The sequence below is a fragment of the Pseudopipra pipra genome, chromosome 10, assembly GCF_036250125.1.
Source record: "Pseudopipra pipra isolate bDixPip1 chromosome 10, bDixPip1.hap1, whole genome shotgun sequence".
NCBI classification, from domain to species: domain Eukaryota; kingdom Metazoa; phylum Chordata; class Aves; order Passeriformes; family Pipridae; genus Pseudopipra; species Pseudopipra pipra.
In genome coordinates, this window is record NC_087558.1 from 764,701 (window position 1) to 788,724 (window position 24,024).

Genomic DNA, 24,024 nt, shown 5'->3' on the forward strand with positions numbered 1-24,024 from the left:
TGCAGCAAAGAAAACTCAAATTCACTAATTGATGCACAAATGCGCTCATTTACATGCAATTTTGGATTTTTTTTTTAGAAATGCATCTATTTGCATAAATAAAACCTCCTTCCCAAATATTAGTGTGAACAAAAGCCAATTTCATGGATGCCAAAAGAAATGGCTGAATAGAAAACCCAATTCAGAATTTGCATAATAGTTACTAATTGTTTTCCTTGCTATTAGCCTGTCTCTGCTTAATATGCAATATTGGCTCCTGTTTCCTTTCTGAGTGCAGTCTGATGCAGGAATTTTGACCTACTGCAGAGGATCTTAATAGTTTAGCATCTCCAGTATGCAGTTCCAGGGCCTGGTTCCATAGAGGAGCAGAGCAGTGGCACTGGCAGAGGCTGGTGTGCAGCTCCTCAGCCTCACCAGTGCAAGATTCCTCAGCAGGAATGTACTTCCCTGACTGGGGGAGAACTAGGAAGGCATTTATTCTCCCAAAACATTATGAGGTTTGGAGAAGATCTCATTTTTTCTTTGGGGGGAGTAAGATGTATTTTTGTTGCAGCCAATTTGGGCAGCTTTGGTGAATGCTTCATTCCTTCTGAATGGTGTTGCTAAAGCCTCCAGGGAGATTAGGGGAAACACAGACAATCAGTGTGTGTTTATTTACAGCGAGGAAATAAATAAATAAATATCTGCGTGGCTCAAGTATATTTAACCAATTTCCTGTGTTTAGAAATACAGAGAAAGATCTCACAGATTTTTATTGTTCTCCATGGTATTTATTGCAGTGCTCTTGTGTTAAAATGCAGAAGTCCATATGGCTCGAGACCATTAAGGCAGACTGAACTATCAACAGTCAGGTTTGCTGGACAGGGCTTATTCAACAGAGAACTAGTGATTCTCCAAAGAAAGGGGAGTAAACCAGAGATGTTCCAGCCTAGAACAGAAAGGATGATTGCTTTTTCTCAAGGATGTTCTGAGGATTCCAGCTCCCCAGGAGCTGCTCTGGGAGCCTCCCCTGCAGCATGGCCCCACAGGGACTGCCCGCACTGGGAGACACTGGGCACTGTTTACAGCAGGCAGGGCAAGCATTCCGAGGAGCTGGGCACACTCAGGAGCTGCAGAAGTTTTGTGAAACACAGCAGAGAGGAAAAGTCAAACGGCCTCTTTGGTGGCTTTGTAGGGAAGTCTAATTGGGATCCCTTTTTAGCTCAGATTTGTCTGTCAGCATGGGATAAAGTCTGGTTTGTGCTACAGCAGTTATTAATAGAAGAATTGCATTTCCTAAAAAAATAAGCAGAAGCAAGAGGGTAATTTTGGCCAAATTTGGCTTCCAAAGCAAATCACAAAGATTTGGAATTAATCTTGAGAGGAATGTGTTGGATTTTTATTTTAAAGACAAGAGTGTAGAGAGGATCTGCTGTGTTTGTGAAAGATTTATACAAGTACATATACAGAGTAGAGAAAGCAGTGCCTCTGCATCTGTATACACTCTTGTCATCTAATATTCTGAAATACTATAGTTGGGGATGAAATGTCGTATTCAACAGGTCCCCATCCCCTTAGGTCCAGTGTTGTTTCAGAAAGTTGGCATTCTTTGTAACTAAATCTTCTTTCTAGAGTGCCAGTTCTGGTTACAGTGGCCTGCAGTGAGTGTGCCTTGGTAGGAGTTTGCTCCACCCCTGCTCCAGACCAGCTTTTCTGGAGTTGGGAGGACATTGGCTGGCATAGGAAGGGGTTCTGCTCGGAGAAGAGGGACAGTGTGTCATCCCCACTCCGCTTGGTTCCCTGAAGTTGAGGTGAAAAGCTGGCAAATGACAGTAGTCCCACAGCTGGCTCCTTGGCTGTATTCCCACGACACAGAGATCCCACTAATGACACCTCCAGTCTCCTCTCCAGCACCGTTCAGTGTTCCAGCCTGTTTTGGGGGTGAGAAAGGTTTCTTTCCTCACCCGTAACTTTCTTTCCCTCTCTTCCCTGTACTTCCTGCTTTTCACAGCAGTAGTTGTAGAAGAATTTCAGGAAGCGAATCTGTTATCAGTCTTTACAGATGTTCCTTCAACTTCTTGCCCCTTTCTGAAGCAAACCTGTTTCCTCTGAAGACACAGTGCCCCTTTCCGTGGCCCTGGTGGGAGTTCAGCCTCTCCCTGAGCAGGGCTGGGACCGGCCCGGGAGCACCTCTGGGGGACTGTGGTCGAACATGTGCCCCTGTGTTCCTGCCTGCTCAGGAAAAGCTTGACACTGCGGTTTCCTTCGTGGGAAATGGAGCTCCAGCGAAAAGGAAATGTGTTTCCTCTGCAGGAATGGGGTCACGAAGCAAAGCGCAGGTGGGGCCGAGTGGTGGGGTGGGCAGTGCCCCGTGCAGTGGGGTGGGCAATGCCCCGTGTGGTGGGGCCAGCAGTCCCCCATGCAGTGGGGTGGGCAGTGCCCCGTGTGGTGGGGTGGGCAGTGCCCCGTGCAGTGGGGTGGGCAATGCCCCGTGTGGTGGGGCCAGCAGTCCCCCATGCAGTGGGGTGGGCAGTGCCCCGTGTGGTGGGGTGGGCAGTGCCCCGTGCAGTGGGGTGGGCAGTGCCCCGTGCGGTGGGGTGGGCAGTGCCCCATGCAGTGGGGTGGGCAGTGCCCTGTGCAGTGGGGTGGGCAGTGCCCCGTGTGGTGGGGTGGGCAGTGCCCTGTGCAGTGGGGTGGGCAGTGCCCCGTGTGGTGCCTGAAGCGTGGGACACCTGCCCAGGTCACGGCGCTGCACTGCTGGGAGTGCTGCTCCTAGGCAGGGTCAGGGCTCTGACAGAAGGAAAGGGGCCATGGGATCATTCCCAGGGCGCAGAGGAAGAAAGAAAGAAGGAAAGAAAGAGTTAAATTTGCAGCAAAGAAGTGGCAGAGTGCAGTGTAAGGTTCGGGTCTCCTGAGACTGCTTTTTCTGCCGTCTGTTGCCTTCTCTTGCCATTTATGATGATCCTTTTTTTAGAAAGAGATGGTAAATTGTAGCAATAGAGATGAGGTTTAATTTGTTTGTTGGCTGGTGATGTTCATCCCTTTTTTGTTGGTTGCATTGTCCAAGGTACCAAAAATATTTCATGTTATCTCTTTTTGTAGAAGATGTTTCTAAACTGTTTATAGTTTTAAAAACATCAAAGATGAGTGAGTCGGTTGGGATACTTTATTTCTGTGTTGTTATTCAGCAGAGATCAGTGTGAAGGCTTTCTCCTCCTCAGTTTTCAGTTCCATGTCGATAACCAAAAGCTACATTAATCTTTTCCCCGTCCTGCTTAGCGGGGTCACCATCCCTGGCAGCCTTTTGGCCCCTCGTGTCACTCAGCCTGCTTGGTTTGGGGTGTGCACTGAGGTGCCACAGAGAGGTGTTGGAGCTCTCAGTGCAAACACCTCACGGACCCACGTTCTCCAGAGTGCAGAACAAATTGCTTTACTTTAATCTCCTCATTCAGCATGAAAAGAATTACTATGTAAAAACCAAAATTTACAAATACAGTCTTGGCAAGATTGATCAACCCAGGCTTCAGCCATGGTGGTTTCAACGCTGAGATTTTCTTCTGCAAAATGCATCTATTAATTTAGCATTCAGGACTCACCAGTTCTCTCTTAAATCCATGGTATCTTGTGTACTTTTTTAACCAATACAACATAAACCTGGAGCGTAAAGAGACAAGAATAATAGGACAAGTAAAGAACTAAATTCAGATTAAAGTCTCTTGATACCTTTCCCTTTTGTCTGTACGCCATTAGTATAAATTATCATTATCATAATTAAACAAAAAAGGCACTGTGTGAATTTTGCATTATATTCCCTTGATGATGCTGCAGAAACAATACACATGAAATTAAATTTGATAGTATCTATAAAGTCAACTTCCACGGTAGCTTTTAAAGTTTGCAGTAAAAGTCTTTGGTGGTTATGCAGTTCATAACGAATTAATCCCTTGCTTTTTAGTTCATTGTATGCTTTGAAGCTATAAAATGAATATTTACAGGTGTGTTACTGTATTGCTGTGTTATTCATTACTGAACTGTTCATCATAAATAGAAATTGCTTTATATTCTCCTACAGCCTAATTAATTGATGGTATTTAATTATCACTTCTGTTATATTATTTTGGAAATCCTCACCTTAACAGCACTTGGAAATTTGTAAATATTCTTCTGCTTTTGGTTAACTGGGCAGGATTTGAAATGCTCAATAGCTTCAGAATTACAGATCAGTGTCCCTTTGCTGTTAGAATATGTGAGCTACACAGAATTTTAAATAAAATTGCTACAGCAGGTGCAGAGCAGGATGTGTCTTAACACATTGTATGAAATGTGGTATTTTAGACAATATTTCACTGCAAGGAGATATTTCATTTAAATCCACAATGACATTGTATTTATGTCTTATTTTCTTTCAAGAACTAGAAGTCTGTTTTGACAAAAAATTTTACACATAGAAACACTAATAGCATGCTAATTACACTCAGGAGCTGACAGTACACAACTGAAATTGGAATAACCCCTTTCCCTGGTTGGAATTACAATCAGCCCTCAAAATTAATGTTGTTTAGGAGACATTGTTCATCTGCCTCATGTTTATTCACTTGAACAATAAGATCAGTTCAGGCTTCCCTCAGGCAGACTTCAATAATGATTTGTCACTTTTGGAAAAGGACATTCCCATTTACTAATTGGCATTTCTTTCTGGGGATTTGGGCTTCAGTGGTTGTAGTTTTTGAAGACACAGTGTTTTGTCTGATTGAATTTTTCCCAATGTGTTTGTGCTCCTTGTGTTGTGTGGCAGAACGTTGAGGCTCTAGAGCCATATCAAAAATTCTGAGCACCAATTGGGTTTAATTCACTGGAAGTTTTATTTCACAGTGGTAATTGCAGAGCTCCCTTGGTGTGCCCGCCCTGCCCCGTGGCTCTGGCTGGCAGGAGTGTCTGTCCTCCCGCAGAGCCCCGGCTGTGCTGAGCTGGCACAGCCTCCTGGGCTGGGGCTGCCACGGGGCTCAGGGGACAGGGGGTGTTTGCCACAGGGTGGAGACAACTGAGGTTGATTTTTGAAGTTTTTATTCACCTATTATTTTCTCTGCTCCAATGAAGTGTCGTAGCCAGTGCTAGAACTCCCTCATTCCTGGAATAACACTGCTGGCAACCCCCGAGGCCTTACTTCATTTATTTATTTATTTTAACTTCTGCCTTGCAAATAAGACGAAAGGTTTTCTCTCTAAAATGACTTTTGACTCAATGATCTCAGAGGTGTTTTCCAACCTGATTGATTCTGTGAATCGGTGACTGGCTGATGTGTTGTGTCCTGAACACACAAAGCCAGTGTCTGTCTATGTGTTACATAGATATAAATTATATTTGTGTCCAGAATGAAGCACCCACAACGGTCCTCCCACTGGGATTCAGACTAGTGTGGCAGGAGTAATAAGTCTGTAGAGAAAATCAGGCAGGCTGCTGATTTTGGGTAGTGAAATGAGGGACTGAGCACAGAGCCCTTCAGTGACTGAAATGCCACCACACCAACAAGCTCTGCACAGTGGAAGAGGGACAGTTCCCTTGAGTCCACTCAAAACTGCCTTTTACCTGGCCTGCTCACTCTGACATTAAAGAAGTGTAAGCAGGACTGAAGGCTGTTTTCAACTCCAATCTCTCATTTATTCTTTATCAGTATGCATCAAATCATATATTTGGAAAAAAATCCCCTGAAATGCAGTGTGTCCATGTGCAACTCCATACCTGATGAATGTATAGCTATATATCATTTAAACTTGCCGGTGATGTGTAATAATGAATTCTAGAAGTTACTGCTCAATGCTTTTTCATAGGTAATATGTATTTCTTATGTTATTTTAAAATTACACCAATGATTTCCTGAACCATATTAATTTCATTATTAGCAGTGTCAAGTAGAATATCACAGCAAAGTTGGAGGGAAAAAAAAGAATTTGGAGGCAGGGCCTGGCTCTGTGTTATTTTTAGCACTTTTTGGAGTGACTGTTCCTGACTGCCAGGAGCTGACAAGCAGGAGAAACACAGTGTGAATCAAGATGTTCGCTTGTCATCTGTTCCCGTGTCTGATCCGTGAATGTGACATGCAAACAGCTCCTGTGCCACTGGGTTGGTGTGGCTGAGAGCTGTGCCAGCCCTGCTGGGCATTCGGAGCAGCTGCTGGGGCTGGGGGCTCCCATAGCAGGGTCCTGTGCTGCCCATGGCCTGGGGGCTGGGGGCTCTCATGGGTTCTGTGCTGCCCATGGCCTGGGGGCTGGGGGCTCCCATAGCAGGGTCCTGTGCTGCCCATGGCCTGGGGGCTGGGGGCTCTCATGGGTTCTGTGCTGCCCATGGCCTGGGGGCTGGGGGCTCCCATAGCAGGGTCCTGTGCTGCCCATGGCCTGGCATCGGGAGGGCTGGGGGAGCCTTCCTGCCTTGGGCTGCCGAGGGTACAGCATCCCTGTTAGTTGTCTGCTGGGAATGCTCTTGGTCTTAATGGGCCAAAAATAAACAAGTTCCAAGAGGAGTTTTCAAAAAACCAAGCAGTGTTCTTTATGTGTTCCTGAAGTGGGAAAATAGACAATAACCTCCCAAAAAGAGGCAATGCCTCTCACTCTCCTGTACTGTCCAAGATGTTCAGCAAGAGACAAAATGTTCAGTTGAACAAGGCTCTTGTTTTCGGTTTTCTCCCACAACCTGGTGTGCTGCCCACCTGGCCCAGGAATGGAGAGGTGAAGCCCTCCATGCCTGTGCTGGCCAGTGCTCCATGTCAACATGATGCTGTAGTGTAACCAGCAAAGGAGAGAGAGGACACTTGTCACATAGAACAGAGAGAGATGAGTTAAAAATTGACAGTTGTACCAGGAAAGAAAACTGAATAAATTTGTCAAATAGCAAAGATACAGAAGGAGGAGGATGAGACTAACTAGGAGAAAGAATGTATGGAGATGGATTATTGCAAGAGAACGAAAGAAGCTGCAAGTGAAAAAGTGAGGTGAACTCAGAGATGGAATGAGTGAATTTAGCAAGGAAAACAACCATGACTCACCGAGACAGGAAATCTGAATGCCAAGATGTTGCATTAAGAGGTCTAATAGTTCCATAATGTGCTTTGTGGAATGCACTGAACTACAGCAATTTCGTATGTTCCAAAAGACAATAGAAATATTTCCACTTACTGCTTTTTTCCCAGGGCTTTCTGGTTTTTAACACTTTCTTGTCTATGGTATTTTTCCATATGGCCAAAAGATTTTCCAGTACAATGTGTGTGAGGGACGAATGGTGGGTGTAAATGGGTCTAACAAGACCTGTAGAAGAGTAACCAGAGTGTGTTAATCCTAGATCTGAAAAGGATCTCAGCTCTGTGTGGAGATGCAGCAGCAAAGCCTGCAGTTGCCATAGGAGGGCACGTGAGATCATGGTTTATTCAAGCCATGGTGTCCCTTGTGGGTCCAGTGGATGGGAAGAAGGGGCAAGATTCCTGAGCTGCCAAGCATTCAGGATGACTGGCAGGAAGGATTTCCTCTCCTACCTACACACACACTGCTCTAGTGACATTTCATATGATTTCTTTTGTTTCCAGTTGGTTGTTTGGGCTGAGGGCCTGGCCTGTGCCACAGTCCTGATGCAGAGCAGAGGGCTCAGGGTGTGCCCCTGGAGCTCCTTCCTGGCACTGCTGGGCAGGAAAAGCACCACTGCCCTTGGCCTGGCATTCACCACATTCTTTTGCTTGGTGTGGGCTTTTTATCTGAGAGAGACACAGCTCCCACACTTTGTGTGCAGCAGTGGGGAAATGGTTCCGTTGCCTCACCCTTTCTGACAGGGTTGTTATTCCCAAGCCTCAGCAGCTGATTTGGCGAAGGAACAGGAGAACGTGTTGTGTTCCACAGCATAGCTGGGCTCCAGCTCTACTGGCTTTTTAAAAACACTAGTTTAACATTTTCCTCTGACAATCAAGTTAGCATTAAAAGTCGTTGACAACAGCTGTTCCTTCATGTAGAAATGGCAAATAGATTTTAAAATCCAAGGCATTTTCCTTCCCAAATGACTTACCTTCTTCCTACAGCACCTACAATGGTCATAAGGGTTGCTGCTGGTTCACAGAGCTAATGAGTTGGATTTTAAACTGTGTATTTGGTACAGCTTATGGCCCTTAATTTAGAAGATAAATGAATTGTGGAAAATGAGTAGAGAAACAATGTTCCACTATTTCCATTCCCTTGACTGATGGTATGTTAGGGACTGATTTTTAAAATATTTTCAGAGTTCAATATATGCAGGCATGGGCCTGTACTAATTTATTATTGTTGTTATAAACAGCCAGTAAAAAAAATTCCACTTATCTTGGGAAGTAATATGGATATTTTAGCCTAAAGTTAAATTAATTGTTGCAAAGCAAGCAAAATATTTATTTTTAAATATTGAATAGTCTTGATCCTATGAAGGGCTAAATCTTCAGTACTGTATCAGCCTTGCACTGTGTTACTACTATTGTACCCCAATAATTCCAGAGGCTTCAGATAAGATCAAAATCCCTGTGTCCTGTGCCCTGCATAAGCTTAGAAATCAAAACCGTCAGAAGGGTATCTTAATAAAAATTTGCCATTTAAATTGTACTCCAATAAAATCAGGCCATGGCAGTCCTTATCAGCGTTCGTCTGCTTGTAGCTGTTTCCCCAATTCATGCACACAGGCCACTTACCTTTGTTATTTAGTTTCAATGCTTTCCAGAGGAGTTGGATGGTCAGGATCCCTTACTGGGAAACCAGCAGTCTGTGGGCTGCCCTGGGGTTGTACCCAGCCCTGGGGCCGTGGCTGCTCTGGGGTTGTACCCAGCCCTGGGGCTGTGGCTGCTCTGGGGTTGTTCCCCCAGCCCTGGGGCTGTGGCTGCTCTGGGGTTGTACCCAGCCCTGGGGCTGTGGCTGCCCTGGGGTTATTCCCCCAGCCCTGGGGCTGTGGCTGTTCTTGGGTTATTCCCCCAGCCCTGGGGCTGTGGCTGTTCTTGGGTTATTCCCCCAGCCCTGGGGCTGTGGCTGCTCTGGGATGATGCCCCAGCCAGCAGTGAGGGTTTGGGGTGGGTTCTGAAGGCAGACACCACCTCAGTGTTGCAGAGCAGAGTCCATGTCAGGTACAGAACTCTTCACACTGCACACAGTGTTGGTGTGGGGTGCCTGTGCTCTGTACCCTTACCTGTGTGAATGAGCATTTCAAACCCAACCATGACCTCTATGGATTTTGGTAGCTAAGTGGCTAAATAACAAAAGAGCCATTTTTCAAATTTACTTTATTTTCTTCCTATCAGAGTTAAAGTGTCTGACTACTGCAACTCCCTTCTGTGAACCCCAGAGATCTGACTGTGCTGTCCCCGGGGCTGGGAGGATTAATGACTCATGCTAATTGCATGCTTGGAATATGCTGTTTGGAAGACTGTAAATATCCACGATTGACTTGAGTGATGTGAAGTCAATGCTCTGCCTGGGCACTCCTCAGGCTGTGCTGAGCACAGGCCCTTGCTGTGTGTCCCTGGGCAGGTCCCTCAGCCGTGCCAGTGGTCATGACACACAACTTGGAGCTGGTCGTGTCTGGGTTTATCCCTTGCACTCTGGATTGAATGGTTTTCATCCTGTCTGGTCACCTCGGGGTTATTTTAAGCTTTGGGGGTGTTGACATAAAGGGACCGAGGTGACATGGTCCCCAGTAACACTTGACTGTCAAAAATGAGGATTTGCATATATATAATTCCTCAGGTGCTCCTAAAACAAGGAGTAATTTCCATTGCACAGCTGTGGTTTTCAATAATTGGAAGTAAAGGCATGGCATTTATGGATAGTTCTATTAATATTTAATTAATATCAATGTATGTTAATATAAAGTGTGCATACATTCTGTAAATTAATTTTAAATATCTGTATTGTTGTCTTCTGCTTAATTTTGCTCTTTTCATTTATTTTTTTTATATTACTGCTTGAGGCCGACATGTAGGGCAGGGCATGATTGTGTTGATAAAACCAGTGTCAGTGCCTTTTACCTGCACTGTACGTGTACAACAGGTAGAGAAGAGAGGAGGTGCCTTCAGAGACAGCCTCTGCCTGCTGGGGGCTCGGCCACTTCCCAAACTGCCACACTGTTCTGAGCTCAAACCTGTGTCTGCTGTCTCTTCTCAGCCCCTGCCCTGCCCTCTGCCCCAACTTTGATTTCCAGCCATGCAGCCTTGCTTCCTGTCAGCATTCCATGGAGTAAAGTGTAAAAAGCTGACAACTTGGCATTTTTTCCTGCTACTTTGTAATTTAAAGCTAAATATGGATCTGGGTCTGACTTGGCTTGTTTTGGAATTGCCTCTATTATTTTGGCACCATTTCCCACCAGTGCACCAGGCTGCCATGTGTCTGGGCTGTCAGCTGTCAGAGATGTGACTCACCGTTCACTTCATGCAATACCTGGGTTATAATCAATCAATAAAATACAATCTGAATTTCTGTGTGGTGCTCGTGGCTTGGCAGAGCCATCCTGAAGCTGCCCCGGGGTGTAACCCAGCCCGCACTGCCGGATCCCTGGGAACGGACACACGGGGGCACTCTCAGGTGTTACAGGCTTTCCAGCACGTTCACCTTGGCTTCGCTTGGCTCTTCCAATTGCCACTTAACCCACCAGAATCTGTTTCCCAAGTACTTCCAGAACTTTTCTGCATCAGTAACATGCCTTTTATGTATAATGAGTAAGAAAATGTACAAATATGCTTCTGAGTGCTGCAAAAGCCTCGCCAAGTCAAGCTGAACCCCAGGACAGGGGTGTGGGGACTGCAGGCCCTGCTCAGAGGATCAGTTCTTCCTTTTTTCAGGAGAGAGATTCCGTCCTGCCCCCATTTTGCTGGTTCCATAGCACAATGCAGGTGTTAGTAACTCATTGCTTAGATGTTTGTGTGACTTTGAGTCAAATGTTGTCTCTAAATGTGTGGATGGTGGGAGTACAGAAGCAGAAAAGTTCATCCTCTGCACGTGTCTTGGGCAGGGGGATAAGCCGAGCGATTTTGAAGTTGTATCACTTGGTTATACAGAATGAAAACTATTCACCAAGTCAGTGATTGCAGGAATTTCAAATGGGTGCTTTTCCCTCATTTCTCAACTCTGAGGAAGGCAGCCAGATTCCAGAAGATGAAAACACTTCCAGGGAAAAGTTACTGGCAGTTTAATAGAGAGAATAAATTTGTAGTTGCAACACTCACAAGAGCAAAAATTGGTGCATTTGTTATTCTGATAGTAGAAGCAGCATTGTCAAAAATATCAATGTGCTATCAAAAGGGAATTTGCTGAGGAAAAATTATGGGCTTTGGCTGGTGCCTAGAGTGGATAAATTCCCTTTTCATTGGACACCATTGCTCAATGCAGCTTCTACACTTAGAAGAGGCTCAGGATTTTCCTTAGGACAGTCCAAATGGTCCCATTTGAACATTTTATTTTGTTGCTTCTGGGAATGCAGAGAGGACTGGTCTTGGCAAGCCAAGGAACCGCTCATGGAGCACTTGCTCTTTGTTCCTTCTTGCTCTGCTTGCAGGAAATAACTTGGGCAGCCCCTGGGAGAGGTTATTCCCTGAATTCAGCACTGGTGGATTAAACATAAAAATTAATGTGGGGGCACAGCAAAGGGCCTGTTTATGGTTGTACTTTGCCACATCATCTCCACTGCTCACACTGCAAACAGAGTAGAGCTTCCATGGAGAAGTGTCTCTCTTCCATGTGCTGTTTCCAATGCAGTGTGTAGTCCATGCCTGGTTAAACAGGATTCCTTATGTAGGTGCAAAACAGAAATGTTGCTAAATAGTAATCACAATTGTATATGGAATAATGTCCTGTGACTGGTAATGAAAAGGAAAATCCCCAGTGAATTTCATTGTTAGGATTTCATTGTTTATTGGAAATGCTCATCAGCACATGAATGCTTGTACAATAATCCAAACAGACCAGAAACAGGGATATAGTTCACCAGGATTCAAAAAGTAGGAATAAGTCCATCATGGACTTCTGGATGCAAACAGAGACGTCACTTCTGTGCACAAAGTAGATGAGGATGCTGTGAAAAGCATTCACACATTCTTCCATGTTTTCTGACAATTTTCATGTTAGGGCTGGATGTCTGCAGTGGTACAGAAACTGCATGGAACACTCACATGAACTATTCTAAACACGGTACTTCTTGTTTTGTCTGGAATGGAAATCCAAATATGTCACAGCAGAAGCTCTTCACCAGTGCAGCCCTTCAGCAGCAGCAGAGCTGTGTGGCAGCACACACTGCATGTCGGGGATGCTCTTCCAATGCATGTGTTTCAAATTGAGCTGCCCAAACTCATGGTGGTCCCGTGGTGAGACAAGTGGAGCCCTTCAGGTGACAGATCTCTGTGACACCCGTGGATGCTCTGTGAGTGTTCAGTGGTGTTGAAGCCGCGGGTGTGCAGGCTGGGTGTCTGTCAGGAGGCAGTTTTGGTGTCAGTGCTGCTGGGACAGTGTGGCACAGATCAGGCTGCAGGTCCTGCCCCTCAGCTCGCTGTGCTTTGCTGCCGTGCCCCTTTGGCTGACACAGCCCTGCAGTGACCCCAGGGCTGACCCAGTGCCCGGTGCCACACAAGGACTGGCTTGGCCATCCTTCCAGGTGGACACACGGCCACATTTCCCCAACAGTCGAGCCGCTGTGGCTGCTGATAAGGTGTCTGGAAGGTGGGAGGCCTTTTCCAAGGCTGCTGGGGTGCTGCAGGGAGGAACTGCCTGGGCTGGTGGTTCTGTGTAACTGAACAGTGCTGCAAACTTAACCCATTCCTGTGCTGGAACCAAATTCCTGTCATCCCCATGCTGCCCTGTCACTGGCAGGGAGGTGATGGAAAGCAATCAGGAAAGCCAGGTGACAAGTTGGGTGACTTTGTAATGGACACAGGGCGGCAGACACGTCTTCTTGCAATCTCAACTTTATCAGCTTTCAGAGCATATCGCCCCTGTCCTTTAGAGACGAGTATCACTTAAGCATTTCCTAAGCAGTCTTCCTTAGCCACAGCACCTCTCCGTTCCCGGGCATGCTCCAGCATTTACACAGTACATTTCCTTCCTGTCGCAACATCCCGGAGCTATTTCTTCAGAGACACATTCTTTGAGTTTGTGCAAATCCAAGAATGTTCAGCACTGCAGGAGAATCGCTGAGGCTGCCACGGTACTTCTGGCTGCACACACCACATTCTGTTCATTTCTTTCACCTTCCAAAACCTATTTGGAAAGCGCCCTTGCAGTGCTTTAAAAATGTTAGCACATTGTCAGTCAGTGTGTTGTCAGAGCTGTTCATTTGTCCTTTCTTGCTTACTTGGAGCTTCGAAACGATTAAAGAATGGAGCTGTTCCAGAAGCTTGTAAATTCTGACAGGTTTTTCGCTGCTCCCTGTTCCCAGTTGGTTTGGCCAAACTCAGCAGCAGTGAGCAGATACACAGGTAGTTCACATCCACAACTTTCTCCCTGCTTTCATATCTAGTTCCATGCCGGAGGAGATCCCCCTCACTGTTTGGAGCTCTGTGTGCTCGGTACAGTATTTCTGTGGTGAAAATGAGTGCTCAGCCTGAGCCCTCAGGTGCTCACAGAGGTGCCTCATCTGCCCCGGGCTGGCTGCACTGCCTGCAGAGCTCCCAGTCTGCTACCAGACTCCCCCAGGTGCTGTGAAGTCACCAGATATAACTGAACTGAAAGGGGTAATGTTTTTTAGGAAGCCCCAGGATCACTGCTGATACCAGTGGCCACTGTAGAAGAAACAACATCTTTGTTTAAACAACCCTTTTACTACTGGAGGTCATATGTTCTCTGAGACAATCCAAGCAATGTTTTCGTCACAGTCAAGAAATGCTGTGGAAGAAGCTCTGAAAGAGCAAATAGAATGGATCTCTCACACTGAGTGCATTCTCCCATTCTCATGCTCTTAAACTTGACATTTGAGGCCACATTCCAGCGTGGTTGTTCAAGGGCAGCTGTGGTGTTTGCAGGGCAGAGCTGTGATCCCTCATGCTTCATCCATCCTTCCCGTGCCCTGCTCTGGGAGGGCAGTGTGGGCACATGATAAGGGACAGGGAGGGCTTTATTTGCTGTTTGTGTCACTGACAGCTACCACAGGAGAACGAGGGCTCAGCTGGCCTTCCTTGCCCCGGGGCTGCGTGTGGTGACTCGGGAGCTCCCTCCCGCTGCTGTGCACAGCAGTGACTCCTGACCATCGGATTCCAGGGGCTGCACAGCCATGTGGCCCTGCAGAGACAGCCCACCCCTTCCCTCTGCTGAATGCAGAGCCACAGCCAGGGCAGGAGAGCTCCCTTCTGCACAACCCCAGTGTTCTGTAACTGTTCAAATGATCTCCTGGGCCAAAATAATTGGGAAGTACATATTCTGGCAATAAAAATAGTAGTTCTGTCACCCTGTTTGTCTTTTTCCATACAAAGTGGAAGCTGGAAAACATGAGTGTTGTTTCTTTGGAAAAACATCAAGGATTTATTTTCCTTTTGCCGACTTTTAAACTCAACAGCCAATGTACTCAACCAAAACAGCAGAAGATACCGAAATGAATGGGAAAGGACAGTGCAAACCATCTCACCCTCCTTCAAGGCCTGCTTGTGTGCAGGGGCTCTGTGCTCTAAACACTCCGTGTCTTCCAGCCCCAGTTGTCAGGGCTCCTCAGTGCCTGTGCTCTGGGGACGTGGGAGCAGATGGTGCTGGAGCTGTGCCAGGCCGAGCTTTGCACTGAGCAGGGACAAATCAGTGTTAACGTGGCTGCTGAGGGGACTCACAAAGAACTTCCTCAGGGCTTTGCAGAAAACGCTGCTTTCACTCCCTGTCTGAGAGTTCGGAAAAATTTCAGGACACCTGTGAAACGCCACAATAATCAGGAATTCAGTACAAAAAGAAATTGTGTCTTCATCCTAAATTATGCCTTCATCCACATCAAATGGCCAGTAAGGATTCTGCAGTGTGAAATCTGATGGGAACAACTTCTCCCAAAGAAAACCACTCTGTGTTTGCTTCTACCTTCAGAGAACAGTTTTCTCTGAAGTGAACAGCAAGAGTTACAATTTTTTTACGTTTCATCTTCTTACATGGCAGATCAGATTTCTTAAGAATCTTTGGTGAAGGCTCCCAAGAACAGCATTTTGAAAATGCACATGCACTTCCAAGGAGGTCCATCCCCAGTGTCCTGGGCCCTGGCATGAAACCATGGTGTGACCAGCTCATAGTGCTCATTGCTCCCCATGCTCCAAAGGGCCAGGTTTAACAGCAAAAAACCTTCAGACTTTTAAACACCTACAGTTTATGAATGTGCTAATATATGATTGAACTTATGTGTTCTGACACCAGGCCTTCTCTGTTAACGCTTATGTGCTTAGATTTAATTGGGAAGGGAGCTAGGGAGAAGGAAATAAAATTTTACAAGGATTTTTTTTCCTTTAGGTCATTTTCTCCTTCCCTTATAAATTAAAATCAATACATGGTTGCAGGACTGGTTGGTATTAGGGTCAGAGTGAAATCTGCATTTGGCATGAAGGAATTGGTTGTCAGAAGTGTTCACAGTGCAGCTTTCCAGTTGCAGGGATGATGGCTGGGAATCATGGCTGGGAATCATGGCTGGGAATGACAGCCAGGCCTCACACTGGAGGACTGTGTCAGGGTGAGATCTCAGCAACTGGAGCTAAAGGTGGTGGTGGTGGCTCTGCAGCTCACTTTTATGAATAGAAAAAAAATCAAATTCATAACTGATTAAAACAAAGCTAAAAGCAAAGAGCCAAACCACAGCATCCCTCTTTCAGCAAGACTGACCACAATGAAAACTGAAAGCCCAGTGTATATTGATTTTCACATGTGTGGTGGTTACACACTGTTAATCATCTCCAGCAGATAGCAAGAAGTTTTATTTTAAAATCTTTTGTGTGCTTTTATTTAAAACACTGTAAAATTGAATGTTCAAAACTTACCCAAAAACATCTGGAGGCTTCCAAAGGAAAAATATCTCAGTCCCTTGTCCAGATGAGCACAGCTTTGCAGACTGGCCACTGGAAAGGAGGGGCTGGGCCTGCTGAAGCACCCTCAGCAGGTGACCTGGGCTCAGCCACCGTGGCCAGGCTCTCCAGCTCCAGGAGTGCTCTGCTCTGAAACCACTCAGTGGGTGTTTAAACTGTTCACTCTCAAATCTCACATGTTTCACAAGGTAAACACAGGAAAAAGTTGACCCTTCCTTAAAAAGCAGCTAATGAAGGAAAGCAAAACTAGGTGTCATAACTGCCTGTTATCCAGAACACTCAGGAGTTCTTTTACTCCTTTCGGCATTTTCTCCTGATAGATTCTATTGTCCTTCTGGAAAACGTAGGCAGCCTGGATTGTAAAGTCTGCATCCTAAAGAGGGTGGAAGGACCCTAATTAACCAGAAACACAAGTTGCATTCTTGGAGAGGATGCTCGGTTAAGTTTTGATTAGGAAGAGATAAAGATGCTCCTTCGAGGAGCCTAAATACTAAAAATAGCACAGGCTCTTTCAGGGTGACTGTATGTTACAGCAACACTCCAAACCATAAACTCCTATCCCATTCTAAAGGCTGGTGCTGTTTTCCATGGCTGAGGCTGGGTCTGTGAGCAGTGCTGGGGCTGTCAGTGTCCCCCGTGGGAGCTGTGTGTTCCCAGCACGGCCCTTTGGTGCAAGCAGTGACTGGCAGGCGTGTTGGCAGCCACAGGGAGCAGCCATGCCCTGCATGCTGGGAACACACAGCAGCACTGCAGGGCCCTGCTCCTGCTGAGGGCACACTGTGCCTTGAAGCACTGTTCTATTCACAGTTCATACTTACCCAAACCAGTCTTCTGAAAGAGTTTATAGCAACAAACTTATATGGCAGTGCTGCAGAACGTCCCCAGTAAGGAGCTTTAGAAAAACACATTCTTGGGTGTATGCTGCAAAGGAAATAATGCCTTGAAATAATTAATTAATCAATCTCTCTTGGCTGCATGGCTTTGGAATGGCCGTAGGTTTGCATGTTCTGTGAATAAGTGTGTTGCCCAGATGGTGTTTAAACGGTCCTTTGAAGCTGATTGTCTTGAGAATGTCTCCCGTAGCCACCAAAGGAGGTGCTGGCCTAGGATGCAGTTGTACAGGGTGTTACTTGCAAGGCAGCTCCATGTCCTGGCTCCTCACAACGGGAGTCAGTTCAGCCTCACACGGAGGGAGGGGGAGGGAAGGAGCCACAGCATAACCTCAACACCAGACACTGCTCCTCTTTTCAGTCTGGTGCCTGTCTCCAGTGATGTCCCTTGTCCCTTCCTCCCACCTGGACCAGGAGCAGGTCATGTCCCTTCCTGAAGTGCTCAGTGCTGAGCACTGGCTGCTGTGAGTGATGAAAACAGCAGAGCCTTCATACACAGGTTAATTTGGGTACCTTTGGGGAACAGTTTGACATTTTCTTAATGTGCAGATAAAATATTCTTTCTTTGTGTCACTTTTAAAGACAAACTAAAGCAGTTTTCAGTTGGGAACCAACTGCAACCTGTATCTTTTGTTCTTTAAGAAGACCTTAAGGCCAAGCCCCAGTAACCCAGATCTGAGCACAGCCGAGGCCCGGAGCCTGGTGCTGTGAGTAACCCAACTGTGACTAATGGCAGAAAATCCCCAGGGTGTAAATTCCCATCCAGCATGAAGGGATTACAGTCCAACCCTCCATGATGGAATGATCTTGTCAGAGTGCACAACCTTTAAAACAATATGGTGCCTCACAGCAAATCTGCTGGTACAGGTAATAGTTTTGCATTTTCACTTCGTCTCCATGCAAACTTTTAACAGAAACATCCCCATTCTCAGCCTGTGTTTTAGTTACCCTGTGTTTATTGAACTGGTCAGCATTAAATAAAATTAGTGAATATGAGTACTAAAGTTATTTGTAATTTATACAAAGTCAGAAATTCAGGACGCCAAAATCTGGAATTAGTTGGGGGGTTATGAGATGCCTGAGAATTCAGGTTAATGCTGAATATGAAGAGTAATATTGACAGAAAGTGAATAATTACAACCAGGCAACATATCAGGGGCTTGGGGGGGGGGGTAAAAATGTTCATGCACAGACTCTTTTGCCAGCACAAAAGTCTCTCTCCAGGCCTCTTTCCCCTTCCCTTCCTGTTAACTGATCTGTCTCCTGGGTGCTTTGGCTGTTGTCTCAACACATGCAGTATTTACCCAAATGTCACACCTAATTGTACCTGCTAGTGCTCCGTGGTGAGAGATGAGGAGTAAAAAGCAGGTTCCTTTCACCTGTTCCAGCAGCACAGAACAGTTTAAGATGCAACCTACATTTTATGGGGTGGAACACAGAAAAAAGGGCATCTTCTTCATATAGATAAATACTCTTATCCAGTGTCATTCTGTTGACAGCAGTGTTCTCCCAGACTGGCACATACCTGATTGTATCGGAATGCAGTTTAGAACATTCCAATATTCAGTCTGGAACCAAGCTTTTAGATACCAAAACGCCAAAGATTATTTTTCGTGGGATGGAGGGAATACGGAGCCTGTGCTTCACAATACTGTGCACATCCTGACACTTAAACTCACTTCTTTAAAGCAATAGGATAAATCCTGGGTTTGATAAGCTCAAAAGGCCAAAAATCCAACAATTCAAACCCAAGCATGTCAGTGTGGTCTATTTTTGAAAGGCTTACCTTGGAAATGTCTGGGCAGCTGCTGCTCATAAGAGCCACCCCATTATCCCTGCAGCCCTGTGGGAGCAGGGCAGGTCCAGCTAGGCTGGCATCAGCCCAGGATGTCTGCCTGCCCAGGCCTCCCAGCTGAGAACTGTGCTGAGGACTCTGCTCCAGTTGTTACCAGTTCCTGCTGGTCCCATCACTGAAGAGTGTGGCTTTCCTTTGGCCCAAGTCTCTGAGGCTTAACTCAGTCGTAGGCAGAGCTTTCAGTAACTCACCCAGCAGACACTGGATGGAGCCCTACTCTCTGAGGATACCCTTCCACCTGTATCCGATGTGGGAGCAGGGATCAGAGAGGAAAAGCCACCTTAATGAGTCCTTCGGGCGTTTTCTCAAGAAAATGTAGGGTCTATAAATAGCGTGTGGAGCAGCAGCTGTGGCTGCAGTCCCGGGCAGGGACCGTGCCCAGCCCAGGCAGGACGAGCTTTTCTCTGGGGCCGCGGGGAGAGACGGCGGGTCTGGGCTGGGGAAATGCCTGAAATGAGAGGCAACGATAAAAATAAGCTCCCTCCAAAACCCGCTCAGCGGGGGTTTGATTGCACTGCAGAGGGGAGTTCCTCTGGAGCTGGCTGCAAAGGGAACGGGACTGGGAGCCAGCAGCTGAAGCCCCCAGGCACAATGACAACATGTTTTGGAAAGTTCTGGACGAAGCCTTTTGTTTCTTTATTATTCTGTGGTTGAGCATATGCTTCTGCTGGAAACGCAGTTTTGCTTCATCAACCACACTCGTTTATTTATAGATTATTTTTTTAATCAAAATTATGGACGAGCTTTGCCAGTACTTATTACACAGAAATAAAGTCAGGACAAAGCTCTTTAAAGCTATAAACATTTTCAGATCTTTCATTAGTATATTGATAGTTTAATTCTTAGAAAGAAAAAAAAAATTGGAAGCATAAAGGTAATGTTTCAGGGAGGAAGGGGGGCAATGTAAGTAAAGGCATTTTTGAGGTTCCTAATTTTCCTTTCTCCTTATGCTTCCCCCAGGTGGGCAGTGGCAGCACCTGTCTCTGGTCAGAAGGGCTCACAGGGCAGTCAGTGTGCCAGGGCTTGGGCCAGCACTACAGGACACTGAACTGCCTCGGCTGGGTGGTTCTTTTTCATTGCCTTGACATCTGGGAGATTGGTTTTATTAGGCCCTGATATTTTAAAGGTAGCCTGGTGTGGCTGGTGCTTGTTTTGGAGATAGATTGGCTGATGGGTTTCTGCTTGTGGTATTCCATTGATTACTGGGGCCTTTAATTGGCTCAGAGGTTGAGCATGGAACCTCTTGGTGATGTCAATCTGCTGCTTATATTATAGCTGAAACACTGCCAGCCTGGTTTATAGAACAATGTCCTGCATTGCCTGGACATTGATTTTTTCCTGCAGATTTTCCTTTAGATTATATTGCCAAGTGAAGAGTTGCACACACATAAAGGAATATCCCGGGCTGGGTCCTGTTCTGCATCCAGGGGAATGTCCGTGAGGTATTTTCCAGTGTAGCTGAAGAAGGGGAGTCTCAGTTCTCCAGTAACATTCTCTCTTCAAGCACAGAAGTCCCTGGAGAGTCTGGCAGAAGCAGTCACAGACAGGAGTGTGCCCACTGCAGGGTTGAGGAGAGCAGGAGTGAGCCAAGAGCTGCAGGGGAGCACCTGCTCTGCCTCCCGTTCCCTGCTCCTCCTGAGCTCTGAGAGCATTCCCTCACTAACAGGATTTTACAGAAAGCTCATGTCTACTTTGTCCTCTCCAAGTGCTGCAAAGTGTTTGGTGATGGTGGCACATAGAGGACAGGGGCCCAGAAGTGCACAAAAGCTGTTACAAATTTCTGAACACTCAAAACCATTACTTGTGTCATTCCTTAAATTCCTGGTCTCTGCATGGGACCTGCCAGGAGGCAGCTCAGCTGTTCAGCTCCCACCTCAGTGACACAGTCGAATATCTCTGGCAGTCTCTTCAAACTAATTCTTTATTAGCCTAAGCATCTTCAAATGATTAGATATAAAAGCAATTAGCTGCAATTCCATATGCAGTGCTGCAGCCTGAGTTAGGAAAACATATGGACACCCCAAACTCTAATGAGCAGGCATTGTCTTCAGAGAAGGGAAAGATGCCTTCCTTTGTTCTGTAATCCTGAAGTGAATGTTGATCAGAACAGGTCCCATTTCAGCCAGTCTCTCTGGGGTTCAGGGAAACACAACCTAGTGGTGTGTCGGTCCATTCCCAGCTGGACACCAACCCCAAGGGTACAGTCCAACGTGCCACTTGGCAGATGCTCTTCTGGGCAGAAGATCCAGGAAAATGGGAAGTAGTAGTTGTCAGATTTCCTCTCATTCCTTTAGCATGTTTCCTCTGGATCCCTGGAGCTGGGAGGTTGTTGGGAATTCTGTCTGCAGTGGGCTCTGCACAGGGATCTCTGTGACAGGCTGAAAGCAGAGCTGTGGCTGCTGGGCTGGCACAGGGGCAGCTGTGACCTGCACTGTCACCTGCCTGCAGGGCAGCTTGGCTTGTCCTGATCTCTAATTGATAAATCTACAGCAAAACCAACCCCCCAGGGACAGTGTGAGAGTGTCACAGCAGTGTCAGGGGTGGGATCAGCTCTGACTCACCGGGAGGCAGGAAGGAAGGAAGGAAGGAGGGAAGGAAGGAGGGGTGTGGGTCTGCCCCTGATAGCCCCCAGACTCAGTTCAGCTCTTTGATCAGGCCCCAGCTGAAGTCCCAGCTCCTGCTCTTTTTCTGTTTTTCTACTTCTTTCTTCTATTTTTAATCATCAGGCCGTCCAAACTTCCTTCTCCGGGAGGCACAGGAACCAGGGCTTCCTTTGTGCACTCTGCTGTCCTGGTTTTTAGTTCCAGGAAAAGTAAGTTTTCTGGGGAAAGCCAGAGTGAGATTTCTCAATCATTGACACTTGGTGTGCTTGTCTGTATATCCAGGGCCTGTCAAGACCTGCCCAACCACTATTTTAATTGTTCTGTGAGACATTTTATCCTTAGGGTCTGTCCCTCCCTTGAACTGAGATCACCCTGGAGGAGTAAACCTCATCCCAAGTTTGATACTTCAGTGCTGCCACAGACCAGTAATTACAGCTCTTATTCCAACTGACGCAGTGTCATTTTGTCTTCCATGGCAAAACCAAATCTGCTTCACCTCACAGAATCTTTTTTTCAAAGCAACTCCTCCTGTTAACTGAATTATGTGTTTTCTTTCATGTCTCTTCTGTGCTCAGGAATATCAAATTCAGTTCACAGTTATTAGTAAGTATTTGCCTGTACACTGCTACTGCCAATGCTTAACACACAAAGCAGGCAAGTTCTCATTTGAGGAATAAATACTGAGTGCAAACTGTAAATGTTTTTGGTGAAATGAGCGTCACTGTTGTTAAACTGGTATTGCCATGTACCGATGGAATTCTGTTGCACAGTTTCTGTATGTGATGAATTACCACTCTGATGCTTTGCTTCTAGAGAGCTGATTTGCCACATTCAAGGAACATTCAAGGTAACTGAGGTGTAGTTTCAAACCTCAGATCAGGGACAGAAGCTCGTGAGGCACTGTCCTACCTTTTGGAGAGTAGCCAAGCTCAATATGGAAAATGTCTGTTTTCCTTCTGGGGACCATCCAATTGCTACAGCAGTTACTACATGAGTAAGATTAAAGAAACATTTTTCAAGATTAGCAGGAGAATAAAGAGCTAAATAAACCCTTCAGTGAATTTAAAATGAGCGCAAGGTGAGCCAACAAAAATGGAGAATGAGCAAAGATCTAACTATTCCATCTGGACATTCCCAAGCCAGGAGGGAATGTCCCCCTGTCAGGGGAGGGGTGGTGTGGAACAGCTTGGCTCTGAGCAATCCCGGCGGGTTCAGCACAGTGCAAGTGCTGATCAAACCCACATTTCCCAGCAAAACCATCTGCAACGTGATTTGTGTCTTGCCTGACCAGAATGTAATGAGAACACGCTCGTGTGTGGCAGGAAACGAGTTTCTGTGCCATTGTTGACAACATCAGTGATTCTTTCCATAAAATCGGAAAATAATCATGGTGCTGCCCAGGTAGAGAGTGGAAATATTGCAAGTTGAAGTGCCTTTGAGATCTCAGTACCGAAGGGCTGGAGGCAATGCAGCCCTGAATCACCACAACACTGCAGCCATGACCAGGGCACGGCAGGAGGGACAGCCCCGGGGGCACAGGCCCTGCCTGGTTGGCCCTGGGGGAGAACATCTCACAGACCCTCAGAGGCCATTCCTTCGGCATCTGCACATGCAAGAAACGTCTGAGGGGGACTCTGGGTTCTCAATGGAACAGCTGCACTGTTATTAGAAGATTCATAAAACCTACAAAAGACCTCATGAATTTCTAAAGCCTCTGAAATGAAGAGTGTGCAGAATAACATCTGCTTGTCTTTCCTGAGGTCTATTGTTGCATCTGCCCTGACAAAGAATCCCAAGGAATGCGTATTGTTTGTATGTTTTCTAAACACTTCATGAGACATCATTTCTAACAGCTCATTTGAATCTCCAGGAATATCCTTTCATGCGAATTCCCTCTGCAGTCAAATGGGAATTAAGAGGAAAATCAGTTCTTGCTTAATATTTGAAAAAGAAATCTGCTGAAAATCAAATAATTGCAGTTGTTGAAGGCATTGATGGGAATGGTTGGGCACCAAATGCCTGGTCCCTTTCTGTGATTTTCCCTTTTCCCCTTTTCCCCTCATCTTCCCTCTGAGGGTGACACTAGCTTTTGCCATCACTAGTGACTGGGGGGAGGGAGAACACACGGAATTTTCAATGCCTGTAAAAACCTTACAGGGCTTCAGCAGTACTGGAATATTGGAATGACAGTAACAGGAGTGTTCACGAAGAGGTTGCAGGGAAATGTATAATCTTTTCCCTCTTCAAAATATTCCAAACAATAGCAGAGGCAAGAATGGTAATCCTGAAAGCAAACTGAACTCCCTCTTATTGATTTAGCTTCTGAACAAACTTTAGTTCTTCATTCTCCCCAAGAGTTATCCAGGTGAGGGGGTTATTTGGTGAGATGGAAGATTTTCTCTGGAGAAGCTTGGAAAAGGCAGTGCTGTAAGATAAGCTTTATAAAATCACTGAGCTATCTGAGGATCGTGTTGGTAAAATAAAAGTCCTCCCTCTGCCAGAAAAACCGGTGTCCTTCTCCACTCCATCCCCAAGGTTAGTGAGCAAACAGAGGCTTTGTTTAGTGTTAGACCAACATGATTACAGGACTAACAATGTTCAAAAGAGGCAATGTGAAGAAAACTTAGAACATTGGAATTTTCGAACTGGATAATTCTGGCTTCCTTCACTATGATCTTGTGAGTG